Below are 11077 nucleotides of genomic sequence, written 5' to 3'. Positions count from 1 at the left end.
TCCTCATAAAAACAGAAGTATGAATGATTATTCTAATTGCTGAGGGATACCTTTAGAGACATCGGATAATTAAATGGTACAATGGTTAAGACCTCTGGATAGAGTTTCTCTCCGTGCCTTAACCCCACCCTACATTAGCAGGAGAAGCAAGAAAGGCATTATTTTCTGCAAAGATTATTTCATTCCATTCCAACACCACCACCCAGATTTCATAACAAGAAGGTTCCCATTCCAGCCCTTGATGTGAAACTCCTCCCTCCTTTCTCACATGTTTCCCATTGGCTCCGGAGCATGGATGGTTTCACTTGGGAATGTGAAACAGACACATTGCTTTTGGGTTGAGGTTATTGGCTTTGAGATAATGCAGTGGCCTTAAGAAAAGAAGCTGTTTTAAGTCAGAACCGTATTTAGACATTAAACGGGCTGGAGATCTTTTTCAGTCTGAAGGCTGCATTCCATTCTGGGCAGCTTTCTAAAGGACCACATGCTAGAGCAGGGCAGGACTAGAGGCAAAAGTAGGCAGAACAATGAATGTAAGTTATACCCTTGCTCAGTGGGATAGTTTCTACGCACACTCTCTGACACTCCTCTCTCCGTCCTCCAACCAGGCAAGCGAAATGCATGATCATAGTTTAAGAGCAGACATGGAAGAAATTCACAAACCGAAAAATGATCAACTTTGATCCTTGTCCATGATCATGGCCTTGTCTTATTTTTCGGTCTCCAGCTTGCTGTCCATGAAAGAAATGGCGATGGTTCAAAAGAAGGGTTTGCATTCACATGACAGTTTATTCAGTTTCCACGGCATTTCCATAACTGTTAATTTCCACGTTATATTTGAGCTTTCATATAAAAGCAATTCTGAAAAATTAATGGAATATAAAGCTTATGTGTTTAGTGCTCATTTCTGTTTTATTTGATTCGGGGGGGGGGTGTCCATTTCTACCCTCTTCTTTTTGGGGAAATAACTAGGAAATACCAGTGAATCCTGAAGAGTCAAATGTGTGGGAAATGGCAAAAGAAAAACTGCTGACTGCCTTGGTTCAGAAAGGGCGGGGGGGCTTGACTCACTCTCTAGCCAGAAAAGCCCCCAGCAGAGTTTAAAACAGAATTCTATGCAGGGTTTGCAAATTGTGGGGAATATGGGTTGTTAGATCTTTAAATGTCCCAATATTAAGCACTTATGATTGTTCTTCACCACCTCTACTCCTCTTGGAGTGAATAGACCACAGCCTTAAGTAAGTTTAAATGCTTTACTTACAGTAATCCGAGATCTCACTCATATATCATTCAAGGCCACAGCAGAACACAGGTAAGGTATTATTGGTTACAAAATAGAGACATTAGTCTCAAGCATGTGTCTCAGTCTGGAGCCCCAGCCTCAGAGGTCTGCTTACTCCCTCCCCAAATGATGTAGCCAAGCCTTTTCTAGCTGCATACAGCTGTGAAGTCCTTAACTGACTGGAAATTACACACAGTTATGTTTGACTGCATAAATATCCCATACCCTTAACCTCAGAAATATGGGGGGGTGGGTTTGGCAAAATTTGGGGCGGTATACTGGCATGCAGTTCTTTCTTGTTGTTTTCTTGAGAGAATGGTGGAGAAACAGAAGCATGCATGTGCAGAAAGGTGGAAGAGTAGTGAAGTTGTCCGTTCACATTCATTGTTGTGTCACACCACACCCACTGGTGTGATATGCCAGGTTCCCCCTCCCCCATAAAATTTACACACTATTTGATTGGTTTTTTTATAAAAAAACAACAACCCTCAAAACAGTATATCAGTCAAAAGGTCACAGTGTCATAATGCAACAGGTGCTGCAAGGCAAAAGGAACATTAGAAAATGGGGCTGAAACACTAGCATTATAATCTGGAAAACTAGTGGAGTATTCGTTTCAGTAACTAATGCAGTATTAGTTTCAGTATTCACTACATGTGAATGCATGCAATGAGTTACTCTTGTTTATTGTATCTCAGGCCTGAGGTGCTGGATTCTATTTGTTTGTTTGTTTGTTTATTGTTGCATTTTTATTTAAGGAACTCAAGGTGGCATACCTGGTTCACCCCTCCTCCTTTAATCCCTACAACAACCCTGTGAGGTAGGTTAGGCTAAGTGACTGTCCCAAGGTTGCCCAACGAATTTCAGGGCCAAGTAGAATTTGAACCCTGGTTTTCCAGGTCCTAATCCAACACACTAACCAGTACCCCACACTGTCTGAGAGTCCTCACTTTCCCTCACATTGGCATTCCCTGATCTGCAGATATTAACCACACAGAATGATGGCAGAGAGTTGTCATTTTCTGGGAAATCCTAGAGAGTTTGGGGTCCTTGGGCAATTGGGCAGAACAGCTGGAGGCAGAGATGATCCACATAACACTTGCCTCTGTTGGGTGGTGGCCTTTTGGATTGTGCTTCCAGCTAGGAAACGAGACTGTGGCTGGTCAGCTGCGTCATCCGCAACTGCATCTTCTCACTGAGAAGCTTCTCAATTTTTTGCAAAAAAGCCCTGGGAGGAAGGTCGTAATTACACCAGTCCAAAACTGCAATAAATGTGATGCATCAAAATTTACTGAGAATTAAAATCTGAAACATCTGTGAGGGCAGCAGATATATGGCTCGTTGGCTTGATCAGAGAGAGATTCCCCTGGCCTATTAAGTCTTGGCTTGAAGACTTGGTGGCCTACCATGGAACACTAGTTTTCAGAATGCAACTCTTGGACATAGTTCTTTCAAGTTCTGTTCTGTCACATTCAAGACTTAAATGCAGGGCACTTTCAAATGAACCTTTTTGGCAGTGACAAACACTTCTCTTTTCTTTTGGTAGGAGGGTATCATTTTGAAAGTATTCTTCTATTCAGGGAACATGGCCCTCACTCTGAACTGACTTTTCCCTCAATAATGTTGGCACATAGCAACATTTCGTGATCCCTCCAATGAGCTGAGTGTGTGTGGTTGATCCAGTGAGTTCACTGCCCTCCCTCGCAATTGGTTTAACCTGCTTTGAGTGAAATTGCCACTTGGCTACCATTAATTACATGGTCCCTGATATTCTCAGGCTACTTGTTCACTGAAGCTCTTGAAATTAGGAGGAGGAATTTGGTTGCAACAGATGAGGGGAAACAATTGCAACCAAGAATGGAAAAAGTGTGCATTCACCAATTGTGGGCATTATGCGGGGAGGTATTTCTGCACCTCAAAATCCCTGAATGTGAACATTCCAGTGTGGGGACATACAATGCAGCCCTGGTCAGATATATTAAAAATAAGAAGCTCTAAGCCAAAAGGATGACTTGTCTGGGATTGGTACTCTTTATTAAACACATTTTTTCTTTTGTGCAGGCAATAGGGGAACATACACACACACAAGACAATGGAAGAGTGTCCCTTTGGAGGTGAAGTCAAACCATTGGAGAGTTACAGCACCTGCTGTGGCTGTGGAGGCCAATACAGAAGAGACTTTTTTTGTTGGAGCTGGAGCAGACGAAGCTATTCAGTTGTGCTGATGCAGGAGTACTATGGCGTCTCTTCTTTCTGCGCTCCTCCCAGCAGTCATTCCTCCTCTGGTCACTGCTGTGGATACACAACCTGCCTGACTGTCTCCAGGCACTGCAGTTGTCTGCAAGGGATTACCACATGGCGGGGTTAATGTTGCAAACCTTCGTGTCACTTTTACAGACATCTTTGTTACACAGAGTTGGTCTGCCAATGGGCCAGCTCCCCATAGACCACGTCCTTGGGGATCCTGATTTCTTCCCTGTGGATATGACCAAGCCGGCATGAACATCACTGAGACAGGAGTGAGAACATGCTGGGAACGTGGGCTTGAGAGAGCACATCTTTGTTTGAGACTCTGTGATGCCCAATATCTTCCTAATGCAGCACATATGGAAGGTGCCTCTATCACCCTCAGTCAGTAGGACTAACACAGGATTCAACCAAGGTTTATAAGAATTAACAATTTTGTGGTGAGAGCATCCTTTGGGAAGGGCTGTAACTTGGTGGCAGAGCATCTGCTTTGCGTGCAAGAGGTTCCAGGTTCAATCCCCAGCATCTCCAGGCTGAGCTGGGAGAGATTCCCTACCTGGAACCCCGAAGAGCCACTGCCAGTCAGTGTAGACAATACTGAGCTAGATGGACCAATGGTCTGATCCAGCATAAGGCAGCTTCCTATGTTCCTATTTCCACAAGGCTAGAACTCAGGGTTGTCCAAAGCAACAGATGTGTAGCATATTCAAAACACACAAATATAAGAAGCTTCATCACACACTGTGAGTGCCTTGTTCACTTATGGAACTCACTGCCCCAGGGTGGCTCAGCTGGTAGAGCATGAGGCTCTTAATCTCAGAGTTGTGGGTTTGAGCCCCATGCTGTGTAAAATATTCCTGATTTGCAGAGAGTTGGACTCAATGATCCTCACAGTCTTTTCCAACTCTACAGGGGAATTATGGGGAATTGCTCAATGGCAGCCACAGGGAAAAGCTCTGCTGCCGCCATTGAATATAGGCTCTGTCCCTGTTCCATTTCTTCCCACAACCCCCACCAATTTCCAAGGCCATATGGTAGGCAAACCCAACTGTGAAAATAAGGAAGCACTGAGTGTTTCTTGCCTGGCTGGAACTTGTCCTTGACACCATCCTACAAACAGGACAGCCTGATCTCAAGCCATGACATATAGCTGAGTTGTAGAGGGCCTATAACTCTATTAATAGAGGGCCATCTTTCCATGCATAAAGTCTTCATTTTGCTGCCTGGTGCCTCCAGGTGGCAGCTGATGAGAAAGCCCCTTCTCTGAAACCTTCAAGAGCCGCTGCCTGTCAGAGGAGAGCAGGGATGGGAAACCTCAGGCCCAAGGACTAAATGTGGCCACCCTAGGCCTCTCCGTCTGGCCCTGAGACACATCACTCCCCGGCCCTGCATTGCACCCTCCTGGACTAATTTTGCCTGGCTGGAATATGCCATTGAACCCTCATCATGCTTCCTGCTTGACTGGATGAAGGACAGAGAGAGGCCTATTGTACAAAAGTAACATTGGCATTTGTGACTTCGCCCACTTTTGCCTCTGGCCCCACCCACCACTGGCATGGGGCTGCAGGAAGGTTGCCCCAAAAGGAATGCACCCCTCCAACTCGAAAGGGTTTCCTTCCCCCTGGTTTAGTCCATATGCAAATTCTTACATCTAAGCTTGCAAGCGATCAGCCTGCACAAAGAACGTCAAAGATATTGTCTGAAAATGAGGCTGGATATATGCGCCTTTAGAGAGGTTTAAAGACATAACCCCTTTCCATTACTGGCTTGTCCATTAGCCGATAAATACCTGAAATCACTCCATTAGACACTAATATTCGAACTTGGGTGAATTATTCAAGTGGGATGACCCAACAAACCGGGCAATATGGGAGTATAATTGCCAGCACCTGGCAGTTAAGTTCTGCCAGAGCAAGATAAGGGTGTAAAATGTGCCAGAAAGGTCAATTATTCGATAATCTTAATTCTGTAGGACCCTCTGGCTGTTAGCAAGAGACAGCACCAATTAAAACCCTTTTGTCAATTAGCAAGTGAAAACTTTCAAGATCCTCCACTAAATCTGCTTTTTTCTCTTTTCCTTTTTGGACCCTTCTTAGCAAGGATAGCTTTAAGAGTTTCAGGATGGCTTTGTTATTTATGAGCTTAGATAAACCAGGGCTTTGAAATATTTGTTTCATTATCATTAAGAATAATAAAAGATCATCTGTATTGCAGTGTTCTTAGGGATTTGGTGGTGGTGAAACCTCTGGCAGTGATTGGCTGAACTTCCCTGATATCATAGAAGGATGGGGCAGGCAGAAGTGGCTCTGACTCCCATTGGTAGAATTTCTCCCATCCTAGAGCAGCGGTGGAGAGCCTCAGGCCTGTGCCAGGTGCAGCCCTCTAGACCTCTCTATATGGCCCTTGGGACTCTCCTTGGGCCAAACCCCTTCTCAAGCTACACCCATTCTCCCCAGATGACACCCATTCACTGGCCCTGCTTCACGTCTTCCTTGAGTGTTTCTGCCTGTCCACAATCTGCCCCTGAACTGATATAACTTGGATAGAGGATGGTGAGGAATGTGTGAATGGGAGCAGAAACCAGCCTCCTGTACAGATTTGCATTTGTTGCTGCACTCATTTTTGCTTCTGGCTGCTCTAGTGGCCCCTAGAAAGTTGCCCCCAGAAGGGAATATGGCCCTTGAGTTGAAAAATGTTGCTTACCTCCAGGGGTGCCAACTTGAATAAAATATTGGGTGGGGGGTGAGCTCCACCCCACATAATCCATCATAAGACATAGCACACACGTGTCATTTGAATGGCAATGCCCATCACCTTTGGGGAGGCCAGCCCCCTCAAATATTTCGGGGTGGGGGGCAAAGGCACCTCGGCCCCTAGGAGTTGACTCCTATGCTTATCCTTGTCAAAGCAGGCAGGGACTTGACAGCAGTTTAAAGGAAGGTTGGGGAAAAGGATCGTGCGGCTGGCTAATTTTGGCTTTTTAAAAGAAACTCTGGCACCTGAAGACATAGGAAGATTAGAAGAGTTTGGATTTGATGTCCCACTTTATCACTACCCTGATGAATCTCAAAGCGGCTAACATTCTCCTTTCCCTTCCTCCCCCACAACAAACACTCTGTGAGGTGAGTGGGGCTGAGAGACTTCAAAGAAGTGTGACTAGCCCAGGGTCACCCAGCAGCTGCATGTGAAGGAGCTGGGAAGCGAACCTGGTTCACCAGATTACGAGTCTACCGCTCTTAACCACTACACCACACTGGCTGAAGTTAAACAGGGTTTTTATTTTGCAACCAAACTGGTAAAACGAAAGATGTGTGAGGATACAGAATTATTTCATGAAGCAATGGGATGCACCCTGAGGAAGTATCATCCACCCTGGGGCTTCCCATAAAAAGCAAGTCTAGAGTAAGAAACTAGGGAGCTGTCTGCTGTTTCCAGGATCTCTTCTCATTGTGAGACTTTTGCAGGTGAGTCAAGTTTGTTGGACCCTGGAAGGACCCACAAGAAAAAAGAATTGGTTTGATTTATATATATATTAGTGACTTTGCATTGATGTAACATTTTTATATGTAACTCTGCATTATTGTAATATTTTGTTATTGATTCAGGTTTTTTTTTGTACACCACTTAGAAATATTTTAAAGTTGGTAAGTGGTATGGAAATAAACCCATCCGGAGTAAATATGCAGGGGGGCCATGTGTTCTCTGGCTTGGCAAGTGTGGAAAACTAGCATACTGGGCTGGGCAGGCCTTTTGGTTTGATACAGCAGGGCTCTTCTGATGCCTACAAAATGAATATACGTAGTTGTTTGTCGCCTGGCTTCAGGAGCCTGGTCCATTAGAATGAATGGGGCACTGCCCCACTCACCTCATTCTGCCCACAGCCAACCCTCACACCTGCCTTCCTGCTTGCTTATGATCAATTCAGCCCTGGCTATAACCTTCCTCCTACTTAGTCTCAGTGATACCCTTGAAGAACTCAGCAGGGAGAAGGATGGGGGACAAACTAGAATAAGTTGGCTCCCCTTTTTATTGACTCTGGCCTTACCAGTCATTGGCTCTGGCTCTCCTTGCTGTTGGTCTCTGAGTCTTCTGCCCCACCAGTCCCAATGGGCAAGAGCCACCATTTGTTCTGTCCTTCTCTGCTTCCTAATGCTCTCATTAAAAGCTCATGCAACAAGAAAGCCCTTCCTGTTGAATCAAAATGGAATCTGTGGTCAGAAGCAGTAATGCTTCTGAATGCCAGCTGCTGGAGACTGCAGGAGAGTAGACTGCTCTTGTGCTCAGGTCCTGCTTGTAGTTTTCCCATAACGAGCAACTGGCTGGCCGCTGTGAGAACAGGATGCTGGACTAGGTGGGCCACTGGCCTCATCCAGCAGGCTCTCCTTATGCTCTTACAATCTCAAACATCACTGGTTCCTATGAATGCTTGGACTACCAAATCTCTTGTTCTCTCACCCCCACCCCCACACGCTATCTGTACCAGCACGGTGTTTGCTGTCTCCAACCATGACAGGACTACAATACTTTATGTAAATACCTTCCAAGTGGAGCTCCTCATTATTAATGCAGACAGTTTCCGAAGGCAGAGGCAAACAGCGTTTGGCAGTGAAGCCTTTTTAATGAGGATGTCATTAAGGAATTCAGCTCGCAAACCGCCGTCCGATTCCCCATGCTCCTCCTCTCCCTCTCCTGTTCACATAACATTTTTTAAGCCTATTTATTTTTACAAACCTAGAAATCTGGACATTATCTTCTGAGTCCCCCACCCTTTTTTTAATTAACCAATTTATTAGTGGGACACATTCAGCCAGCTGAATCATGAGAATGCTGGCTTTTGACCCTCTTCCCCATTTTCCCCGCCGTTGAATGTGCAATAGGACTCATTATTTATCATCTTCGACCTCCAGGGTTGCTATAAATTCAGCCCTCTCCCTTCCGAAATTCTGGCACGCTGGGCAGAGTCGATAGGTGGGATTGGAATGAAAGAGGAGCGCCAGAAGGTTGGCCCTCAAATGAGTGGTCTGGAGGTAGCCTGGAAGCAGAGACACAGAAGGCCACAGTCTACTGCAAACCTTTGTTAGAGCAAATTGCTCAATCTGTGGTCTTCTTTCCCCATGAGTTCTGGCATTGGACCAGGACGTGACTCCACCACCATTTCACTAGCCATTTCACCCAAACCAAGGAAGGACCCACACACTCTCAGAGAAGGCCTCCATTACTTGACCTTCTTGAGCACTTATGGACTCTAATTCCAATCAGGCCCAGACCATGGTCAGGGATAATGGGAGATGTAGTCCAGCAACATCTGGAAGGCCACCAGTCTGCTACCCCTGTTTCCCAAGCATCACTATTCATGCTTCGGTTAGAGACGGGTCCCAGGTCTGAAAAAAGTTGAAGACTACTGTTCTGGAGGACAATGGCCATATGAGAGACCCTATTGATATAACTTCCCCAGGTCTGACCTATCTACTAGGCTGCAGCCAAGTCCAGTGGAACAAAATAACTTTTCTGGCTGAGTCAGCAGGGAGAAAGTGGCCTTCTGGATGTGACAAGAAGCTTCCTACTAACTAGCAAGAAGTATCAGGACCCTAAGAACCAGATTAGAGCTGTGGTGGTTGTGTGTGTGTTCAGCTGGCCCTAAGTGCCTTATTCCCTATGCCATTGTGGCAGAAGACCACCTGCTTTTCCTCTATGCTTCTCCCTCAACTGGTCAGGAGGGGTGTTGCAGTTGTCAGGTGACCTGTGTGACCAATAGTCTTTTACTAAGCCTTACCAAACTGCGGGAGGCAGTGGAAGACAGAAGTGCCTGGCGTGTTCTGGTCCATGGGGTCACGAAGAGTAAACGACTGAACAACAACAAAAGCCTTACAAAGGTTTGAATTGCCTGGACTGGTTTAGGTTCAGCACTTGTCTGGATGGCACCTGGCCTTCTGTCTTCCTGACTTGGAGAAAGAAATCTGAGACACTGAGTTATAACCAACTAAATTATGTTCAGAGTAGACCTATTGGAATCCATGGACCCAAGTTAGTTTATTAATGTCCATTAATTTCAATGGATCTGCTCCAAGTATAACTACCATTGGGGACACTCCATTGTATTCTGCCACACACAACCATGCATAGCCCATCCTTTGTGCAAGTCTGGCACAGAACGTTTGCAACGTGTAAAGGATCCTAATCTTCTTGTTTATTTATTTACTTTATTATATTTCTATCCCACATTTCCTCAGAGGTGCTCAAGGTGGTGTACATAGTTCTCCTCCTACTCCACATTTGATCCCCGCAACAACCTTGTGAGGTAGGTCAGGAGAGACTGTGACTAGCCCATGGTCAACCAGAGAGCTTGCCAAGTCTGCATTTGAACCCTGGTCTCCTGCATCCTAGTTTGACACTCTAACCACTACACTACATTGGCTCCTACAATCCATCAGCTCTTGCTTTTTGATCCTCTATTGCTACTCCCCAAAATGTTTCCTCTCCTCTCCTCCATTAGGAAAACTCCCATCCAGCCACTCAGGCTGTTCGTCCCTCTAGCTCATTATGCAGATAGCCCTGAATGCAAAGTTTCTGCAATCAATAATGCAGATGAGCAACAAGAAGCAAAATGTCAAGAAGGAGTCCTGTCGCTTTGGCATATGGCCAGCTAGCCAACAGAACAACACCTGAGCAGGTCCATCTATACTCTCCCAGTATTTTCTGTAGAGGCTTTCGGGGATATTGTTGGCAGGGTGCAATGACCCTGCAAGAGTCAGGTGGCAAAGTGAATAATTTTTCAGGACCAGAATCTGCTAGCTTGCCAAAATGAAGCAGGCGCAGGTATATCCAAGGTCCCTTGGGCAGAAGATCACTTGGTGGCCAGTGTGAGAACAGGCTATGAATATAATGGATACTTTAGGAGAGGAGTGGGGAGCAGTTTCAAGCCTGAGAGCCACATTCCTTTCAGAGCGACAAATGCCTGCCATGGCTGGGGCTAGAGGCAAAAGTGGGTGGAGCAACAAATGTAAGAATTACGTTTATACAGTAGGCTAGTTTTGGTCACACACTTGCACACCCCTCTCTATCCTCCATCTAGGAAAGCAAAAGACATTATCAGGGTCCAAGGACATATTCTAGCCAGGCAAAAACACTTAAGGAGGACCAGTGAGTGGTGCAGCCTATTCAGAGTGGCAGTGCTGTGCACCCTTCCTCTGTTTTGGCTTTGTGATGCCTTTGTGGTCCCTTTATGGCTAGGATTGCTTCAGGAACCTTTCAAAGTATCCTTGTTTTTGTTTTACATGGCAATAGAGATACAAATCAAGGTAAGGGAAGCAGCTGTGGAGAGTCGTTGAATAGCACACACAAAGAAAGTAGGGAGATGGTTAACCTGTCTCCACCACTCTATTGTCACAACTTGAGTATCTATCCAATATTGTCTGTGACTGTCTTTGTTCACTGGAATATAGCTTTCAAATTCTGCCTCGACTTTACACTCTTCCCATTTCCATACCATTTTGTGCGGCTCACCGTTCAACCAGCGCTAGAAAGTTTGCAGGCACCTCGATTGCTTTT

General features: G+C 45.6%; 1 long non-coding RNA gene across 1 annotated transcript in view; it reads right to left on the bottom strand.

Annotated features, from left to right (window-relative positions):
* Nucleotides 1-3288: 3288 nt before the first annotated feature.
* Nucleotides 3289-11077, bottom strand: part of LOC144326170 (uncharacterized) — a 30305-nt gene continuing 22516 nt past the window's right edge. The window contains exon 3 of the long non-coding RNA XR_013391336.1: nucleotides 3289-3620. This is a non-coding gene — a long non-coding RNA (uncharacterized LOC144326170). The remainder of the gene's footprint in view (nucleotides 3621-11077) is intronic.

This window comes from Podarcis muralis, chromosome Z (assembly GCF_964188315.1).
Source record: "Podarcis muralis chromosome Z, rPodMur119.hap1.1, whole genome shotgun sequence".
Classification (NCBI taxonomy): domain Eukaryota; kingdom Metazoa; phylum Chordata; class Lepidosauria; order Squamata; family Lacertidae; genus Podarcis; species Podarcis muralis.
Note: the sequence above shows the minus strand (reverse complement) of the source record. Positions and strands in the feature narration are given on the sequence as shown.